Source organism: Ambystoma mexicanum, chromosome 3p, assembly GCF_040938575.1.
Source record: "Ambystoma mexicanum isolate Mex_15411 chromosome 3p, UKY_AmexF1_1, whole genome shotgun sequence".
Classification (NCBI taxonomy): domain Eukaryota; kingdom Metazoa; phylum Chordata; class Amphibia; order Caudata; family Ambystomatidae; genus Ambystoma; species Ambystoma mexicanum.
In genome coordinates this window covers 659,487,493-659,509,832 of record NC_090925.1, presented here as the reverse complement: position 1 = coordinate 659,509,832, position 22,340 = coordinate 659,487,493, and the positions used below count along the sequence as shown (strand labels likewise).

At 43.4% G+C, this 22,340-nt stretch overlaps 1 long non-coding RNA gene across 1 annotated transcript in view; it reads left to right on the top strand.

Moving 5' to 3' along the window:
- The window catches only part of LOC138579583 (uncharacterized), a 163,097-nt gene extending 150,027 nt beyond the window's left edge, over positions 1–13,070 (top strand). Inside the window, exon 3 of the long non-coding RNA XR_011304083.1 lies at positions 12,877–13,070. This is a non-coding gene — a long non-coding RNA (uncharacterized lncRNA). The remainder of the gene's footprint in view (positions 1–12,876) is intronic.
- Positions 13,071–22,340: the final 9,270 nt, after the last annotated feature.

Genomic DNA, 22,340 nt, shown 5'->3' with positions numbered 1-22,340 from the left:
TCCCCCCTCCCTGCCTCGTCGCGCCTTGAAACACTTGTGTATAGGCGCGTTACAAATGCCATATCATATCATATCATATCATATCATAACTCCCAGTACCTGCACCTGAATGTGCTGGCCCTGGACACAAACCAGTAGCCACTCACTGAGACAAAGGGTTTCGTATCGGTAAGACGATGCATGATTTGGCTGATATTTCAAAAATAAATGGGAGCACGGTATGCAAATATTAGTCATTCCTGTAATACAGGTAATGTTAACAGCACTATTTTCCCAGGGTCCCATGTTACAGTGCACCTCACATCCCTCCCCCTCCAGCATATTCAAACTCGTTCTTGTGTGCTATTTCATAATTACCACACAGCGAAGGAGATTGCACACACTTTGTGTCTGTTTTCTCTTGTCATTTTTCCACTGTGCCACCATTAACCCCACAATCTCCTTCTCAGGCTGGTGTTTCAGCAAAGTAGAACATACACACCGATATTTAACGCTCTCCACCCTGGCACAGACTTTGATCATTTCCCTTAGCTAGTGGACAATTTTAGACCAGGCACTATTGACTTTGCTCTGGCTCTCTGGCACCAGCTACATTCAAATTAGACCCCTCACTTTGGTGTCCTATAAAAGTTATTGTTACCACAGTTCCGCTACCTCTATAAATTCCCTATCATTGGAGCCACTGGTTGCCATTCGTTGGCAATGGCTTCCAATCAATTCTCTAACGGAGGTTTGTTGGCTATTCTCTGCCAACGTCAGTGGGCAAAGATGGTGGGTCTTAGAGCTGAGAGTGGAGGGTGGCAGAAAAAGTAAACAGCTCCAGTCAGAAAAAATAGTGAGTAAGTACAGTTCATCAATTATTGAGTTCAGCTGTTTCCCTGAGCCTGATCCCCTCAAATACTTAACATCCATGCACATACATGAGCAATGGTGAAGAGTCATGAGAGTTGTAGTCCACAACATCAGGAGAGGCATATGTTGCCTAACCCAGCACTGGCTCTTAAAACTAAGGTTTGTGCTTATTTATACCTGGTTCAGTGTTCTATTCCTGGTCTCAGTCCTGGGGCAGCAATTTGGGGATTTCCGAGCAATGCGCCGTACAGTATGATCCAAATACAAGATTATTTACACAGCATTCCTGCAGTGTTCATGAGAAATTTGAGAATTTGCACATTCTGTCTCGCAAATGTTGAAATGCACACATGCATAATTTCCTACAATGTGCACAATCATTGAAAAGAGGACTCAAAAAGACAGCTATTGTGCCTACTCTCTGCAGATCAAGTGTATTGCAGAATGTTGTTCATGTGTCGGTAATCAAGGTCTTGGAGGATAACACCTCTGCACCATTGCAGCTGTGATCCATAGCACAGTCTAGAGAAAATGGCATCGCTTTTGATACACAACAGGCATATTCTGTTAACATTCTCCCTTCTGGTCCAACTGACTTGGCTGGACACACTCTGGACACCCTCTTCCACTCTCCTCTCCACTTATCACCCCTCTCTACTGGTCAGACCACTCTCTCTTTTCCTCACACCTGGGCCCCTTCGGCCCTCTGAACGCACCTCCTCCTGCCATGCCAACCTCATTCATGACCATGCATCCGATGAAGCGAGTGTCAGCTGCTCCCTTCGCATCCACCTTCATCCCCCCATATCCCCCTACCCCTGACTCTCCCGCTGATTCTGCTCTCAGCAACCTCCATCTGGCCATAACTAACACTCTGGACATTCTTTCCCCAGTCATGAGGATCCGCATGAAACCTGCCTCTAAGCGTTAACACCTCATACCCTCTGAGCTTGCAGCCCTGAAACACAAGTGCAGTGCTGTGGAACGGAAGTGGCATACCTCTGGCTCACCCTCTGACAAACTGGCCTGTCGCCTGCTCCAAAGACAATATAGACTTTCCATCCGTGCCAAGAAAAATGCCCTCATCCAGGCACGGGTCTCTGGTGCATCCAACAACATGGCTGAAATCTACAGGGAAATAGCCAACCCAATGGCCACACACTTTACTACTAAAACTCAGGACATTCTGAGCACCCTTGCGTCCCTCTCCACCCCCCTACCCCACTCCCTTACCTCCTACAACCTCCCACCCGCCTTCTTCTTCTCTCTCCTCTTTCTCCCCTGTCACACCTGATGAGGTAAACAGAGTTGTCCGTTCCATGAAGGTCTCCTCCAAACAGGTTTCCCCCTGCTCCTCCAGAACCATAAAGGACAAAATTTGCTCTCTTGCCCCTGCACTTGCTGATTTCTGAAACCACTCTTTTGCTACTGGATATTTCCCCTCCTCCCTCATGCACTCCCTTGTGCGCCCCTCTTGAAAAAACCTCAGCCAACCCCACTTGTCCAGCCACATACCACCCTATTTCTATCACCCTTTTCCTCAGGAAATTCCTGGAGAAACTGGCATTCTCCCAACTTACTTCACACACTGTACTTGTTGGTAGCCTCCACGACCATCAATCAGGATTCCGAGCATCCAGAGGCATGGATAACCTCTCTTCTGAACACCTGTGAAGAACTTCTCACATCTCTGGATTCTAACTCTCCAGCTGGCCTCATTCTACTCAACCTCTCCTCTGCCTTTGACACAGTTAACCACTCCATCCTCATAAAACGGCTCTGTGGTACCCTGGGTATCTTGGAGTGGGCACTGGACTGGCTGACCACCTTCCTAAGTTATCAACTGTCCCAGGTTATTATGGACACCTTCTCCTCCCCTACCTTTCTCTTCACCTGTGGTGTCCCTCATGGCTCCAAACTCTCCCCTTGGCTCTTTAACACCTACCTTGCTCCACTGGCATTCCTCATTTCCACCTTCTTCCTTAACTTCCAATTTTACGCAGATGACACACAACTCTTCTTCAAGCTTTCCTCTACTGTCTTACTTCTTCTGTCATCCTGGACTGCCTATCTGCCATCCAGTCCTGGTGCACTTCCAGCGATCTCTGCCTCAATGCCAGCAAAACTGAGATCCTTCCTATTGGGACTCCTGCTCCATCTTTCTTCCCCACACTCTGGCCATCTTCTATGGGCTCTCCCCCTTCTCCTTCATATGAAACCAGAAACGTTAGCGTCATCTCTGACTCCTCTCTCTCCTTCCTCTCTCACATTCAGGACATTGCCAAGAAGTCCTACTTTCAACTCTTCCTTCTCAAAGGAATTCTCCCTTTTCTCACTTTCCCCCAGAAGTTCAATGTTACCAGAGCCCTGGTTCTCTCTAGGCTAGACTACTGCAATAGCCTTGTTTTGAAAATGCCCTCTTCCTCCCTACAACTCCTCTAGCTAATCCAGAATTGGGCAGGAAGGCTAATACTTGGCCTCAATCACAGGGACCGCATCTCTCCTGCCCTAAATACTCTTCATTGGCTTCCGGTTGCTGCACGGATCGATTCAAATCTCTCTGCTTCTGTCACAACTGTCGCAATAAGTATCGGAGCCATCCGTCCCACTTCCCTTCTCCGACTCCTCACCTGTTGAATTGGAGTCTGTGGTGTATCTGGGGGCTTCTCGATATTGATAGAGGCTCGATGCAGAATCCCTTCGGTGGTGTGAAGCCACAGCGGCCACCAGTGAGCTGTGGCCGCTGCGGCCCCGTCACCGAAGAAGGGCGAAGAGGGGAAAAAGCCAATGGCAAAAAAAAAACCTTCACTGATGTTGACGTGCTGCCTCGGTGGAGTGCTGAGGCCGGAAACAGTCCAGACCGGTCACTGCATGTACCCAGATGGATCAGGGCATCGGAAATTGGAGGACCCAGACGGCCCAAGGAGAAGAGAAGAATGAAAATGGAAATGGTTTGCGAGAGGGAGCCTGAACGGGAGGCGGATGTAGAGAAGGAGTCCACAGAGAGCAGCGTGGAAGGAACCACGTAGCTAGGCAGGAGCAAGCAAGACCGGGGGATGCAAAGGAACCCCGAGAGGGAGGGAAAGAAATCACTAGCGTATAGCAACAAGGAAAGCAAAGCAGTAGCTCAGACGTTCCAAGGTGCCGGCAGCCGGAAAATCCGGAAGAAATACTTCCCAACTGCGAGCGACGTCGCCACGTAGAAATGTGAGAAAGACTAGACCGCCACATGTGCAAGGGCAAGGAAACATGTGGCAATCTAATGGCCACTCCATTGGAACCGCCGCCACAACCTCCATGCGGTCGGGCGCATGACAGTATGCCCCCGTCTGAAGGATACCCCCCCGGCTTGCCCGGATGAGAGGTTTGAAACCTCCTGAGTAACCTCGGGGTGTGAATGTGGGCCAAAGGTTCCCAGGAATCTTCCGATCTAGGATACCCTTTCCAACCAATAAAATATTCCAGTCTCCCTTTGTGATATCTAGAATCGAAAATATGGGAAACCTCGTATTCATCACTCTCTGTGGTGGCCCGAAGATGTCCATGGTTCGATGTGGAGAATCCATGAGATTGAAGCAAAGGTTTGAGTAGAGAAGCATGAAACACTGGGTGGATGCGTTTGAGATTGGGAGGAAGATGTAGTTTATAGGAGACAGGGTTAATCTTGGCTAGGATAGAAAAAGGGCCCAAATATCTCAGAGATAGCTTTGAAGGAAGGGCCCACCGAGGTAGGTATTTGGTGGATAACAATACTTTTGAACCGATCTTCCAATTTGGGCCCTGCTGATGGTGTACATCAGCTTGCCTTTTGTTGTACTGGGCCATATCTCTGAGACTGGAAGAAGCAGTCGAATGGGCTGCTTTGATTGTACTAAGAATTGAATCAATGACTGGTAGTTGGGATTGTATATGTGCCACAGGAAGGATGCTTCTTGGGTGAAGTCCGTAGGTGCAGTAAAATGGAGACATTTTGATGGCAGAGTGTCTGGCGTTATTATAAGCAAATTCTGCGGTAGGTATAAGCGCCACCCAATTATCTTGTTGCAGATTGCAGAAACATTGAAGGTACTGTTCTAAGGTAGCATTTGTTCTCTCTGTTTGACCCTTGGTTTGTGGATGGAAACCAGAAGAGAGTGCTCTTTCTATGCCTAGATGGTGGCACATAGCCTTCCAAAACCTAGAAGCATACTGTGTACCTCGATCAGAGATAACCTTACCTGGCAGTCCGTGCAGACGGAAACCGTCTCGAAGAAAAACCTGTGACATTTCCTCAGCTGATGGTATCTTGGGTAATGGGGAGAAATGTGTCATCTTGGAAAAAGTGTCAACTGTCACCATGATACAGGTGAATTAATTTGAAGGAGGTAAATCGACAATAAAGTCTGTAGTGACAATGCCCCAAGGACGCGTGGGAAGGGTTGGCTGTTCTAGTAGTCCTATCGGTTTGCCGGGATGATATTTGGCTTGGGCACAGACTGAGCATTTCCGAATGTATTCTGTCACATCTTTGCGCATTTGAAACCAGAAATATGAACACTGGACAAGATCCAGTGTTCCAGATACTCCCAGGTTACCAGCAGCACAAGCGTCGTGACACAGACAAATTACCTTCTCCGGAGTTCGTCAGTGGGTAAGTAGAGTTACTGACCTCTAAACCAAAGGCCATCCTTCTTTTTGAAATCCTTATTTGTGAAGGGTTTTTCACCTTCTGTAGCCTGTCTTACCTGCTATAAGAACGTGTTGACAGTTGCTACGTGGATCCGATCAGGAAACATTTGCTCTGGTTCAACAGTAGGGGTGTTACCGGTATCCTTCCTAGATAGTGCATCCGCCAAAACGTTCTGACTTCCTGGATGGTAGGTAATGCAGAAGTCATTTTGGGCAAAAAGGTGAGCCCACCGTGCTTGGCGTGAGTTGATGCATTCCATCGATTCAAGGACTTTAACATATTTATGATCGGTCCGAATGGTAAAGGGGTGACCCCCACCTTGGAGTAAGTGTCTCCAGGTCTCACAAGCCTGTTTCATAGCCAGTAGTTCCCTTTCCAGTACGGAGCATTTTTTTTGGCTAGGTATTAATGTCCTCGAGAGATAGGCGATGGGATGTTCTACTCCCTCGAACGTCTGGAGTAGTACTGCTTCAATGGCCGCTGCAGAGGCATCTGTCTCAACTATGAAGGGTTGAGATTGGTTAGGATGTCAGTGGATCGGGGCAGAACAAAAGAGTCTTGAGGTGTTGAAAACTCTTTTCAGCCTCACGGATCCATTGGATTGGAGAAGAACTCTTCTTTAGGAGAGAAGTGATGGGGAGGACTGCATCAGAGAAATTTTGAATGAATCTGCAGTAATTTGCCAAACCCAGGAATCTTTGGACCTCTTTTACTGATGTGGGTGAGGGCCAATCCAATATAGCAGCCACCTTCCGTTCGTCCATGGACACCCCTTCCTGAGATAAAATGTGTCCTAAATAGGGTATGGAGGTAACGCCAAAGACACACTTTTTGAGTTTGGCATATAGATGATTGTCTTGGAGTCGACGAAGTAATTCAGAGACATGAAGAGTATGTTGCCTTGGATCCTTGGAGAATATAAGAATGTCATCCAAGTAAATGATGACAGAGACAAACATGAGGTCGGAGAACAGGAGGTCCATGAACCTTTGGAAGACTGCTGGCGGGTTAACCAACCCAAATGGCATCACTCGATATTCATAAAGACCAAAAGTGGTGCGAAAAGCAGTCTTCCATTCATCCCCTTTTCGAATACAGAGGAGGTGATACGCACTGCGTAGATCGAGTTTAGTGAAAATCTTGGCTCCTTGTACTGCTTCAAGGATGTCCGATATGAGTGGCATCGGGTATCTATCCCGTATGGTGACCTTGCTCAACCCGTGAAAATTGATACAGGGTCTTAGTTCGGTGGAATCCCCCTTTGGAATGAAGAATAGAGGGGCCCCTGCGGGGGACTTTGAAGGCTGCACCAATCCATTAAGCAGATTGCTGTCCTAATACGACCAGAGGGCCTGTCTTTCAGATTGAGAAAGTGAGAACATGTGCCCAAATGGTACCAAAGCTCTGGGGACAAGATCGATGGCGCAGTCCTTCGGTCTGTGAGGGGGTAACTCCAATGTAGTCTGATCATTGAAGACTTGTTGGAATCTGATGTACTCTGTCGGTAAGGAATGGATACCTACGGAAAGAGCTGAGGTCGAGTTGGTGGCTTGAATATTGACCGAGCATGAGTGCAGGCTACACTGTTTCTTGCAGTATTCTGACTCGAAGGCTAATAAGTTGTTGGTCCAATCAATACAGGGGTTATGGCGATGAATCCAAGAGATTCCAAGGATAATGGGGAAGTGTGCTGCTCTTATGATATCAAACCCAATCTTCTCTGAGTGCTGAAAGATCTTGAGATGTAGTTCTTCGGTCGAATGTGTGATTGGTCCAGAAGATAATGGGGTGCCATCTACCCCTTCCAACTTCTGATCTTCTAGCTTTTCGATCCGCTTGATTCCCATTTTGGTTGCCCAATGTATATCCATGAAATTCCCGGCTGCCCCACAATCTAGTAGAGCCAAAGCCTCAACCCAGTTGCCATTGATCTTCAGTTGAACCGTAATCACCATCAATCGGGAGTCTTCGGTGCTGGTTTGTGTAGGAGAAGAGACCGATAGAGAAACATAGGGACGTGAAGAGTATTTGGTCCCTCGGTAGTTTGTCCCTGTCAACTCCGAGGATGTTCGTTTCCCGACCGACATGATGCTAGTTCCTCACTATTATTAATAGAGTGTTTTTCTGATGCACAATAGGCGCACAATCCTCTTTCTCGGCGACGTCGCCGCTCCTCACTGGTAAGTGGGCCTCGGGTCATTCAGATCTGCATGGGTTCATCTTTTGGGAGGGTGGAGGAAGAGGGAAGCACTGTCGGTGAAGGACCACCAAAAAGGGACCGGTTCTTGTACTTGCGTCATTCGTTCTTCCGTTCAACCAATCAGTGTTCTATTTGAAGAACAGCAGAGAATAATTCTGTGAGAGTAGGGGGTCTCGGCATTCGGGCGAGCTCATCTTTGATGTCCTCCTTCAGACCTCTTCTGAAAATAGCATACTGAGCTCTTTCTGGCCAGCCTGCCTGAGCCGCTAAGGCTTTGAAATTGGAGATGTAAGTCAACACATCCATGGAGCCCTGATGAGCATCAAAAAGATCTTCACATATGGAGAAGGTGGTTTCAGGACGTTCAAAGGTCTGTCTGATTAAGTTGCAAAACTCCTCGTATTCTTGGAGTGCAGGATCCTCACCTATCACTAGCAGACTGACCCAAGACAAGGCTTTGCCCACCATATTCGAGACCATAAAACCTACCCTGGCTTTACTAGTTGCAAAAAGGTTAGGTCTGTACGTGAAGTATAGCTGACAAGAGTCGAGAAATTCTTTCACCTTCATGGAAGACCCGTCGAACTTTCCAGACGATAATCGCATTCATGGCAATTCCGGACTCTGCGGGTGCTCTCTTGCGGCTATAAGTTGTTTGAGGACAACGTTTTCAGCCTTTAAGGTCTGGACTTCTTGGGAGACGTGCTGTAGTGTCTGGTTTTCCACTTTCAAGGATTGTACCTCTTTTGAAAGTTTCTGTATAGCCCCGACAAGCTCTTGGATCTGTTCTGGGGTAGCCATGATTGGGCGTTGCAAACTGTCACAACTGTCGAAATAAGTATCGGAGCCGTCTATCCCACTTCCCTCCTCCGACTCATCACCTGTTGAACTGGAGTCTGTGGTGTATCTGGGGGATTCTCAATATTGATAGAGGCTCGATGCAGAATCCCTTCCGCGGTGTGAAGCCACAGCGGCCACCGGTGAGCTGTGGCCACGGCAGCCCCATCACCGAAGGCGGGTGAACACAAGAAAAAGCCAATGACAAGAAAAAAAACCTTTGCTGATGTTAACGTGCTGTCTTGGTGGAGTCCGGAGGCCAGAAAAAGTCCGGACCGGTCACTGCATGTACCCAGATGGATCAGGGCATCGGAAATTGGAGGACCCAGACAGCCCAAGGATAAGAGAAGAATGAAAAGGGAAATGGTTTGCGAGAGGGAGCCTGAACGGGAGGCGGACATAGAGAAGGAGTCAACAGAGAGCAGCGTGGAAGGAACCACGTAGCTAGGCAGGAGAAAGCGAGAACGGGGGACGCAAAGGAACCCCAAGAGGGAGAGAAAGATAAACAGAACTGAAAGAAGAAATCATTAGCGTATAGCAACAAGGAAAGCAAAGCGGTAACTCAGACGTTGCAACGCGCCGGCAGCCGGGGAAATCCGGAAGTAATACTTCCCCGCTACGAGCGACATCGCCACGTAGAAATGTGAGATAGACTAGACTGCCACCTGTGCAAGGGCAAGGAAACGTGTGGAAATCTAATGGCCACTCCATCGGAACCACCGCCACAACCTCCATCCGGTCGGGCGCATGACAGCTTCATCCATAAGGCTGCCTGGGGCCAGGGACCACACTATCTGCAACTTGCTCTTACTAAATACTCTCCCTCTAGACCTCTACGTTCCTCTGGTACCAACTCTCTGTGTGTCAAGTGTTTCGCTAAACAGAGGGCCTATTTCATGAGAGCACCATTTAAAGTAATCCACAACTAAAACAGACTCTCTATTTCTCAATGAACATCTAAGAAAACTCAACAATGTTTGGCTATTAGTGGTGCCTCTGCCGTTAACAGAAAGACTAGAGCTGGTTTACATTTCCTAAAATTCAGACCTTTGTGCAACAGGATTAACAAGTGCTGACAGGGTTTAACGTAGGTGAGACCGAAGAATAACAGATGTAGGAAATCTTCAGTTGCCCCATTGCAAATCCTACAGCTTTTATTGGCATATCTATCCCCTACCCACCTCACAGTAATCACATTAAGCCAAAAAGACACTATAGTGATGAGACCCCATTCAGTTCTAGTCTTGGGTCACATCATGTAACCGGGCAGCTGACCATCAGCCAGGAGTATATGTGCTCTATTAGCAGGCTTAATAATACCCACATTTTATTTATAGAGGATTCTTCTTAAAGATAGAATGGCCATACATGTACAAGGCAGTGTTCTTGTTAGAACCCTACGATTGAAAAGGGGGAAGCAAAACTGCCCTCCTTTAAAGATTTCAGTATGTAGGACACCCATGGGATTCCCAGTTTGTTTCTTTCCCTACCTATGAAGTTGTTAGTGTTTATATGGTCAGACTGTCGTGTCACTAGACCATATCCTTAACCATACCCTGATTGGTTCCAGTCCTAGAACATCTTCAAGAAATGAAACAACCTGCTTGTTATGCACTGTGCAGTTGGGCATAGATATGCCCAGGATGTGTTTCATGAATCAGTGGTCCAATGTTATTACGAGTGAGATATTGCAAAACCCCCATATGCTCGCCCCATGCATAGCTACTTCTTTGATTTGCCTTTGAGTATACACGGAACATAATTTCTATAGGTTAAGCTTTCTAGGAAGTAGCAGTCCCCCTGATATGCTGCAATATGCTCGATGCTTGTGTTCCAATATGGACATTTCTGTCAAAACCCTCAGAAAAAGGGATGCCCAAATAGTCAAAATGTTCCACAATTTGCAACCTTTTCCTTCTATCGAAAAAGACAAGGATTTAGCATTTTCCAAAAACCCTTTGTTTTACATACTAGAACTGTAGAATTGGACATGTTGGTCAACAAGTCTAAATCCCTCATAAATATATCATAGGCATCCAGCAGTTTTTGGAGTGAACACAGAGTCCTTGCCAGCAGCATGGTGACATCTGCATATTCCGTATGCTAAGATGCGAGAAAGTCCTGCCCCAAAATGAGGGGTTTCTGCATTACAATTATTTAAGTAATCAGTAAGGCCATTAACATAGAGGGGAAACATCAGAGGTGTGAGGACACAGCTCTGGCGAACTCCAGTCTTCACTGGGAACGTTGGTGTACAGTGCCCATCAAAACCAGAAGCAATACATGTGGAATTGTGTGCATGGAGAGAAGAAAGGACATGTATGAATTCAGTTGGGCAATTCATTTTCCTGAGACACTGCCATTATATTGACCTAGTAACTTTATCAAAGGCAGTGCTGAGGTCCATGAATGCCATATAGAAGAGAACCTTTTTGAGGTAAATTGAGTTGCCAGCAATTAAGTATAAATTGAGCACCTGATCATTTGTATGCACTTGGTCCTGGAACCCCAATTGCCTATGCACAAGAATATGTTCACTATCCACCTAATTTTGAAAATGGCCCAAAGCTGCCCTACCAAAATATTAAACTGGGAGTCCAGGAGGGAGATTGGTCTGTAAACTGAGGGTGGTTCTCCATTCTCATTCTTAAATATGGGGACTATAATTGCTAAATGTCTCTTTCTAAACATTCTGACATTCAATATTGCAGATCAATTATAACTGCAGGGCAGGACCAATAAATGTTATTATCACAGAGACCTGGTTTACATATTTTATTGAAAGGGCTGAACAATTCTTGGACTAAGGACTCTGAATAAATGGCAGACGATGTCACTGCTCATCAACTTTCCTCATAATCTGTACCATCCATTAAGCAACTTTTGATTAACATTACTCTTTATTGCAGAGAAAAGATAAAAGATGAGAACAGGTATTTTCAACACGTTAGTTTATGGGCACCACTGTGTTGCTGTCTCCTAACCAAAATAAGTGATATGGGTTTACAGTAACACAAATATTGTTACCATTATGCAAAATCCCTCTGGGTAAAGAAAGTGTAGCGGAGGGCTATTTGCTCTAAAGAAGAGATATAATTAGAACAATTGGCTTTTTGCCATCATTGAAATGGATGCAGTAGGAAAGTTACAATCGCAGACATTGTGATCTCAATCCAAACATATCCTAATACGTGTCTTTATCTTGGCACTCTTACATGAAAAATGTCTGATTGGGTGAAAGGATCCAGTAAGATGGGCACTCTGGTCAATAATTCTGTAATTTAAAATGCATGTATCATCCCACTTCAACTCTGTTCACATTTACCAGCACACTGATCACATTTATGTAGTTTCACTGAGCAACACAACAAACATGACAAAGTAAGACTCTTGAGCAAGATTGAAAGTGATATTCTGTATCCTGAGACCAATGAGCAGCCAGAGAGAAAATAGCACAGCTCACTTACATAAAGAATTTGGTTTGAGACAGGAGCCAGATAATCTCAACTTTGTCCGTGTGCACAACAAGAAAGAAATTAATTTAGTTCTGATTGTGTTGCTTCTCTAAAAGGATATGAATAAAACTGTTATTTTTTGTAACCCAAAACCATATTATCCAAACCTGTTTTCGGAACGGCCAAAAGAAGCCAATTGTGTTTTTTTTAAATGTGTTTGCTGGGTAACACAAAATGAAATGTAGTTGTTGTTTATAGTTACACTGCAACCAAAGTAGGCAATTCAGTCTTATTCATGTTTGCCCTAGTGAAAGTGTGTTTAGGCATTACTAATGAGGGCAAAATCTGTTTGCTCCAATCTGTTTTATGCAAGTATAATGATAAGCTCACCCGCGTTTTGGTTTCCTTTAAAGTGCAGATAATAGGGTACTCTTAGGAAAGCTCCACTCTGCACACTCCACTCTAGTCCCTTTGTTAAACCATTTCTTCAGGGTTTTACATGATTTGCTCAAGGATGTATGGCTCTACATTTGCCAGTGCTATGCTTGATGCCAAATGTACCTTATCCCATTGATTTCTATGTATGGGATGTATAAGCTTGTGAAGAAATGGAGCACTGGAGAAAGGACACACAACCAGAGAACAGATATAGGATACAGGGTTAGCGATGCAGTTTGGATGGGTAAGGGAAGCATGAGATTGTGTTAACTGCAGTGGGGAAGAGAGGTTTGAGGGGTGAGATCAGTGATTGGTGAGATGTACTTTGAAGAGGAGGAGCTTCAGGTCCTTTCTTAAGTGAAGGATGAAAGTTAGCAGTCTTATCTGTATTAGCAACTTGTTCTCTTGTTTCTATGTTTCAACAGATCCACAAGCCTGGACTCGGTGCCATTTGAAGGAATCCACATGGATCTGAATTCTGAATAATCTGCTCTTTGACTTCTCCACACAATGGACTGACCTCCATTTCTAAGCACCGAGAAATCTTGTTACTGTCTAGAAATCTATCATGATTCTGCAGTTCCTTGTGTTACTTCCAATAAAGTAGTAAAGCATTGAATTTCTTGCATCCGCTTTGTTATTGATCACATCAAAGTCTAGACGGGTTGTACATTAACTAAGCTATTTCAATGTTCTATGCATTTTTGTTCTTAATGAGGCGATATGACCTGAGGAGATGGGCCTAACTGCAGGTTACTCTCAGGAACTAAAAACTATATGGGGGATGACAGGGGGCCAAGGGAGGCTCAAGGTGAGGGGTGCACAACCATACCATCGGGAGGTCATAATGCAGGTTTATACCAGAGATTACAGCTCACATTCCTGGCTCCCTGATTGGCTAGCCTCCCCACCCGGGGTGCTAATTTCCAAAACATAAGCATTGACTCTGGTTAAAATCAAAGCATATAACAATCACAAAGTAAATTAACATATTATATGCCTGGAAGTCTCTACTCTTTGCAGGTGGAAAACGGATCAGCAGCAGATTGTTGACGCTTGTTGGATTTCATTAATCACTTGCCATGTTCCTGTAAAATGATTTAGTCTCATAATTTCCACAAATACTCATATTGCATTGTAGGACTACGGTTTGGTGTAAAAAGGCTGTGTCATATTGGGGCTCATTCCAAGTTTGGAGGAGCAATTAGAACCTGGTGGTAATTTCATTACTGCCACTTTTCTGGCACTTATAGAATTACTGCTAGTTTCGCTGCACCGCCAAACTGGATTTGTTGTTCAAGAGGAGGTGTTACCTCCAGCCAAGTGCTGCAGGTGAATTTTGCACTTCAGTACCAAAAACTGGAAAAATATCTATGGTGCTTTTAGTGGTTTAGTAATTCACCAAATCCCACATGCAGTCATATGGCCACTATGAATAGGAGCTAACACTTCCATGTTGGTGCTGATTTGGCCAGATTTATTAGCAGTGTCAGTAATCAGGTTTGGCAGTCAGTCTGATGTATTTTTGCAGGAAGTTTGTAAATAACAGAGTATTGTGTTCAGTTCAGTTCATGCCTATTTCAAAGTTATGATCTATAAATGATCATGCTCGTCATTTGTAAAACACGTGTCTATTGTATTGTAATGGTTGTTTTCAACTCACCCTTGTAAGTGCCTCATCACAAGTTTGGCAGTGTGTAAAAAAGTGGCAGTAATTCCGTTACTGGCAATTTTACCAATCGCCAAATTATAACTTTGTGAGGTTAAGTGGAGAATTTACCTCCAGCAACAAGCTGGAGGCGAATCTGTCACTTTTCCTCAGAACATCAGTGAATTTACTGCGTAGTAATTCTGCCAGCGGTAAATCCATCAACAATCCCCATCGAGTCCTATGGACTAAAAAATTGGGAATTTCCACCACTTGTAACACCACAGCACCAAGTGGTGGTAACAGTAGTTGAGATTGATGGCATTTCGGCGGATTTGCTGCCAGAATACCTCCAAACTTAACACCACGATGGAAAAAAATTAACTGGTGGTGATAGTGTAGTATTTGGTGTCTAAATGGAAGAGGGAGAATAGACATTTTAAATGCACAATCAATAATATTAGTTATTCCAATATTTTATCTGAAATAATATTAATAATCCAGCAACAAGTAAGAATCCCAAACAATCCACACACACCCAATACATGTACAAATGGTACGATATGCAATGAAAGAGCATGTATAATTAATTGTGATGAGAATGCAACGTTTCTGAACCATGAGTGTAACCAAAATTATACTACAACAGACTGTCTGGCCTTAATTGTCATCATTCTGTCTGTGATCCCAATCCCATGATTGAAAACACACTTCCCTGTAGACATATATCTTCCAATTAACTCCAGACAACCATAGGAATCCAGTCATTGAATAGCATGAATGGTAAGGTGATGCTCAACGGCATGCATGCATCCCCAGTAAGAACTTTGGATAATATACACAAGCGACTTGTAATGCTGGCTGCCATGTTCCATTGTTGGAGCTAATTTTCTCTCATGTGAAAGGCCTTGAAGTGCTCGAGTCATGAAATACCATTAATCTGGACAGTAACACTAGGAAACTGTGGGAATGCCTCTGGTTAGTTGTCCACCCTCTAGCAAAATAAACCTTGTATTTGTATTTGTATACTCATTGACTGGGAGACATACCATGGATCAATTTCACTCCTGATCTTTAGCACCACTGATGCTACTTGGTATCCAGCTTTACCCACTGATTTCCCATGTTGGTGTTAAATGACCATTCTGCTTCCACCATGCCTGCTAGGGGGCATTGTTAATTTCCTACATGTTCCATGACAGTACATTTCAATATGATCTCTATGATCTCCCTGCCACCACCTTCTTTTTCACGTACATACTCAGAAAACATATATTTTCCAAATACGCAGAGTAAATGTTATGGTGTTAAAGACAGAGGTAAAGGTGTTACGGTTGTATTTCTAGTTCTATTTCTTTTTTGCTGAAATATTGTTTCTTGAATTTTGCAAAAACAAACATTTTATAGAAAGAAAGGGGGAAGAAACCCCCCCCCACTCCCTATATATGCACCTACCACACCCTCGCCAATGTTGCCTAACCTGAGCTCACCCAACTCTCTGCAAATCAGACTCTTTTCCAAGCAGAGAATGGGGGTAGATCTCTCTCATCCGCAGGTGCCTCCCTCTGGAACAGCCTCCCGGCCCCTTTCAGATCTCCTTAAGTTCCAGAAGCTTTTCAAGACCTTCCTTTACTCATACTCCTTCCCTCTCTCCCTCCCATGCTAATGTCCCTGTCTACCTCTTGACTGGCTGCCTGATTCCTTCTGAGTCTTGTAGGGCACCAGGCACCCCTATTCCAGTCTACACCAGCACTTAGTCTCCCCTGACCACCCCACCCCCCTACCTGCACTTGCCCTTTGGGGCCCCTTCCCCCGCACAAGCCTAGCTGGGCCTGAAACCTTGTAGCCCCTCCAGACCCTTTCCTCGCACTTAGCTCGTGGACCCTCCTACCCATGCACTCACTGATTTCTCCTGGCTTGGCACTCGCTCTTCTCACAGGCACTTACGCCCTGACTGGCACTCCCCTGTCCCCTCCACTTCTCTTACTGTACTTGCACGATCTGAGTGCCACAGGCTTATTATGATCGTTTTTTCTTGTTGGGTCCTCCCTGTGCCCCCACTTGTCTTGTTGTGCCTCGAAACACTTGTGCATAGACACATTGTATATACCCAACAAATAAATAAATAAACAAATCTACATTTTTCAGAGAAAATTCAAGCAAAATAATTCAACCCGTCTTAACACCTCTGTTCATGCTCATGTCAATCATTGTGGGTTTTGGAGGCTGGTCAGGCTCTCTGTCATCAAAAACCACTTGATTTTATACCTGCATGACATTTTCATGCTGGTGTCAAACCAATGGATTCCTATGGAATCCACCTGCATTTTACACCAGCAAAAAGCAAGCAGATTATGTGGGAATCCATAATAAAAGTAGCCTACAGAGTGCAAACGGAAGTGTAAAGGTGCTTCCACCACTATTTTGCACCTCCCTTCTGCAACTTGCAGTGCAAATGATGAACATTCCCAAGAAGGGTACTGTTTGAATTCAAGTGCCAACATAGGTGGCCCCCTCTGGGCAATTTACGCCTAATTTCAAAATTAGTTCCTTTCAAACCCTTACCTTATTTTCTCTAAAACTATACGTAGTGTGGTTGTTCAGCATGTGCTTAAAAGGCATTTCACTGGGTAAATATATTGTTACCCTTCTAGGCATGGTTCCTGTACATGATGGCTATAATAATCTGGATGCTTTGAACAGCTATTATATCTCTAACCATGTATATATCTCCCTTTGAACTCTAGTGCCCCTTGATTCTCCAAAGGTATGTTCTTGTCTCACATCATGGACCATTGGATGTCCCACAATAGGAAGCCTGTGATGACAGTCTTCAACAAGAAAAATCTCATCCCAGCTATCATTTTTCTAAGGTTGCCTGTATCGTAAAGCAGCCTGGATCTGCATTGACTGAGAGATCATGAATCCCTCTATATGTTTTTCTTTTCATTCCCAAGGACATAGTCCCTGTGTCTGCGCTGAAATAATCTGCAGATAGGTGCTAATTTCCTTTTAACCCCGATCAGCAATGACATTTTAAAATTAATTTTAGGAAACTCAAACCTAATAGTCGCCCATCTGGCATCCTCATTGTCATTCTCTTTCTCTTTGGTGACAGCTAATGATTCCTTATTTATCATTACCAGTCACTTGCCAACCCCCTTACAACGCTTATCTCATTCAGAAATAGCTCAGCATGCTTGCTAACAGTCTATCAACAGTCTCAAAGTTTGTGCTCAAATTGCAGATGCAAACATGTCCCACAGATATGAACTCAGGTGCTATAGAGATCAGAACTAGAGCATAAAAAGCCAATGATACAATTCCACTGAGGTCAATTATCCACTAACGATATGCAGTAACCACTGATGGTGAGTGTCTGAAACTAGTGGGCCATGAATAGGCATGGGCAGGTTAATGGAAAATTGCAACCAATAGAATTTCCAGAGGTTTAATGAGGTTGAACTTTAGTTGTTTCACAAGGAGCTAAGGAAGAAATGTGAATGGGCTTGAAATTGTCTCAGTATAAAGGCTGGTGAATAGACATGGACTACACTTTATTGGTGTCATTTGATGAGGCAGGATTGGCTCAAACATATACGTACATGTATTGTCGGAGGGATAGTGTAGGTTAGAGTAGAGTTACATTGATATTTTATCCTAAGTACAGTTAGCAAATTACTTAAGAATTTTCTTTGAGGTGGTGCTTGGGGGCACTTGATTCGTCCATGAGTGTGAATGGTGGGTGGAAGGGAAGTACTCCCTCTGTGCATAGCCGTAGGAGAAAGTCAAATCACTCAGATCACCACATGCATTTTGTAGGTATTTGAGAAAGCCAATTTACCGAGGCCCCACTATATATTTTGTAGGTTTAGGAGAAGGCCAAAGCACTGACAAACAAATGTGCATATTTAAGGGATAGGAGAAGGACAAAGCATTGAGAACCCTTCATGTACTTTGTAGGCATAGTATAAGGCTAAAACACTGAGAGCTACACATTAATTTAGTGACTGGAAGACAAGGTCAAATCACTGAAAACCCCATGTACATTTTGCAGACTTAGTTAAAAGCCAAAACATTGAGAACCTTACATTTATTTACAGACCAGAAGACAAGGCTAAAACATTGAGAACCGTACATTTATTTATGGGCCGGAAGACAAGGCTAAAACATTGAGAACAACATGTGTATTTTTCTCTCACCAAGAGAAGACCAATGTACTGAGGTTCCCAAAAACATCTATTATGCTATCCAGAAGACCAAAACATTGAGAGTCACACATTCATTTGACTGGTGGCGGAGGTGGCCATAGCATGGAGAGACTCATGTGCATGTATTAGGTGGAGGAGAAGGCCAAAGCATTGAGAACCATACATGCATTGTGTAGGCATAGGATAAGGACAAAGTACAGGAAACCCAACATAAATTTAGTAGACAGACAAGAAGCCCAAATTACTGGGAACCCCACATGCACTGAGTAGGTGCAGGGGCAGCAGAAAGCACAAAGAAGCCCACATACATTGTATAGGAAAAGAAGAATATCAAATCAGTGGGAACCCCACATGTATTGTGTATGTGTTGGACAGCCGAAACACTGAAGACCCCCATGTGCCTTCTTATAGGCAGTACTTAAATTGAGTAGGGATCTGGGTATAGGGTGGGAGTAAAGTATGTGTGGGTGCTTTCCACCTACTACAGCAATGGCGGTATGCATTGTATTAGCCCGGATGGTACATAGGTCACTTTGCAGGCGACACCAGTTAGTCTCATACTATGCAAAAAGAAGGGGTATTGGGCTCAAGTGAATTTGGTGCATTGTGAAGAAAATTAATTGGACATGTACTTCCTGTGTACTTGCATCAGGAACAAAGGGACAGAGTTAAGGAAGAATATGAGTAAGAATAGCCTCCACCATCTGCGGCACAAGAGGGAATGCAGGTGATATCATATCAGCAACAGTGAATGTAATCCACTGATGAAGAGAAATAAGTGAAATAAGTGATTCATGAAAACTCCCCACCTCTTATTTTCTTGACAAGAGATGACAGTAAAGAACCTGACAAAGGGTATACTCCCTTCACTGATACAAGATCTAGACTCAGGCAACTTGACTCTGGTGACAACACAGATGGCAATTGAGACAAAGAGACCCATGTACAGTCTTCTGCAGAAATGGTCTGAAAAAACACATGCTAGCAGTAGTACAAATGTACAGTCAATCACAAGAGCAACATTGCCACCTCAGCCAATAGCAGACACACTATCCACTGCAAAGTGTCATGAGAGGTCTGCAAGAAGTAGGAGAGGATAGGGCCTGTCTCAGCCCTGCCTAAGGATTGGGAATGAGGAGTTATTTCATGGTGGAAAATCAACAAGCATGTTGCCACCGGAATGTTTGCATACAATTACTTTGAGATAAGCTGGGTGGCAAAATGGGCACATTTTTCCTGTGCTCCTACAATAAGTGGCCTCATACACATAGTTGCCAAAAGCAAGAGGGAACAAGGAAGCCTCCCATCCTTCCACAGTAGTCAAAAGACACATTTGCACTGCCATCCTACACAATTACATTAGATAGCCATCATGAATCACAGATTTTGACAAGCCCTGTTGAACACCATATTTGTATGCAGAGCATATGGTATAAAGTAATGTTTTTATAGTTTTTTAGTTCACAAAACGTTTACACCACTTTAAATACATATAATACGTACATTTGTGCATTCCATTTAAATCCAAATTCATGTTATATTGTGATAAAATCATATCCAATAATAATTAGTGGTAACCTCCCCTGATTCTTGTCCTATATTCACAATTTTCAATAGAGCCTCAATTATCAACCATCATGTATATATATATATTCACTAAAAAAATCTTTGTGGGACGTTATGGTTAAGTTGCGCTACTAAAAACCTGTTAAATTCCCTAAAAAATACTTCACATTATGGTTCAAAGTAAAACCGAAAACCCCCTGAAATTCGCCAGTTATGGTAGGCTAGGCAACCATAACTGCCCGCACCACTGTGCACTGCTAACACTAACACCCAGGACATCAAAGATGATATCACAAATGTCATTGATGACATCACATGTGTAATTACTTCACAGACAACGGGTTGTGAATATAATTTTGGCAAACAAAATTAGGGGTTATCAGGACATGTTTAATAAACGACATACTTCATCACGCAATGTAGTGTTGTAAAAAAAATTCCATTGCAGTGTTCTTTCTAGTACAGGAACCTACGCATACATAAATGTAGGTATTGGCTGCAGCATAGACCATAGAGGTGCTATATTTGCACTTTCCAAAGTTGTATAATAAAACGGTGAATGCTTCTGTATCTGACTTTTCTGGTCTGTGAAACATGTACTAAGTTGCTATTAATACATCACTTACTACATGTTTCTAGTAATACCCACAAAACATAAATAGTGTACAAAGCATACAAATATGGGGCTTATATGTGGAGAGTAAAGTAAGCAAACAAGAGGCAGTATCATTAGCAGCAGTGGATAATCTACATGATTGTATACAGGCACAAAAAAGATAGCTGTGTTTCAGGCCTGCTTCTTCCCCTATATATGTACATCATAAGATGCGAGTAAAATGTAAGGAAAGTATTGTAAGAACACGTGAGAATACCAATATCTATAAATGTAAATACCTGTTGAAAATTAAGTTTCTGACTGTCAGTAAATAAACCCACCTAGCCTAGATATGGCGGTGAACAAAAACAAAGGGGCTAAACATGTGATGTCATCAGTGATGTCATCAATGACATGTGTGATGTCATCTTTGATGTCCTGGGTGTTAGTGTTAGCAGTGCACAGTGGTGCGGGCAATTATGGTTGCCTAGCCTACCATTACTGGCGAATTTCAGGGGTTTTTCGGTTTTACTTTCAACCATAATGTGACGTTCATAAAGTTTTTTTTGTGAATTGTACATGTTTTTAGTAGGGCAACTTAACCATAACGTCCCCTAAACAAAGTTTTTTTTTTAGTGAATTGTAAATTGCACAGGTTTTTAGTAGGACAACTTAACCATAACCTCCCTTTAACAAAGTTTTTTTTTACTGAAATTCACCCGTTTTTTGAAGGGGAACCTAATCATAACATTGCGTTAATAAAGTGTTTTTTTTAATATACACTATCATCATGTGATCTTGGGAGATAAGTTGTATAATCTGCTTACTTTATATACATGTAACATAGAAATTACAGAACCCCCTCGCTAATTATATTTAAAAGCCACGGACTGAGCGCCTGTCTGCGGACGGGCACGGACGAGACGAACAGTACCCAAACAGTCAGGGGGTATGTGAAATTGTAGTATTGATTTACACAAAAAATGCTCAACTTTGAAAAAGGACACATAAAAACATTATAAGTACTAGTAAATAAATATGGAAACCTAAACGTCTAAAACTAAAACTATTCATTTCATAACCATGCACATTGAAATGAATGGTACCATAACAAAAAAAAGGTATGCCTCCAACGTAATTACCTCACAGAAACTCTGCATCCAGGACCGACAGTAGACACACGCACTACAACGAACACAAATTACAACAAAATAGTAAGTGAACTTCATTTTTCTTATATGTGTGTGTACTTTTTTTGCTATGAGGGACACAAGAAATAATTTCTTTCTGTTGTTTTGACATAGAAATTTGCAGTACTTTGGAGTGGCTGGAGGAGAATTTTCCGTATGGGGAAATGTCCGAAGATAGCGATAATAATGGTACACAGTGCTCTACATAAGCAAAATAATGATCAGTATTGTATGGGCATTTATCATATATATATTTATTTATTTTTAATAGAACAGGAAAAAAAAGAAGAAATGCCAACAAACGACACAGAGGAAGACAGGCTTAAAAGGATGGAAGTGAAAATGGACATACTAATGGACAATTTTAACAGTTTAAGGCAATTTGTGGAGGAGTATATGAGAGGAAAAATACGTTATCACTGTCCCACCTGTACCTACCCCTCTTCTACATTTCCTAGTGAACCATCCCCAAATCTTCAAGAAGAAAATAGACATTTTGATGAAACATCCATCCTTTCTTCCCCTCACAAATCATCGCCTAACAATCAGCCTGTGTTGAATCCAAATTCGCCTATATTTGTGTCAGTATCTGCTTCCCCCGGTATTTCTGTTGATTGAAGTGTGTGTGTGTGTGTGTTTATATAAAGTTTTAGTATGGTTACTGTAGTTGAAGTGTTTC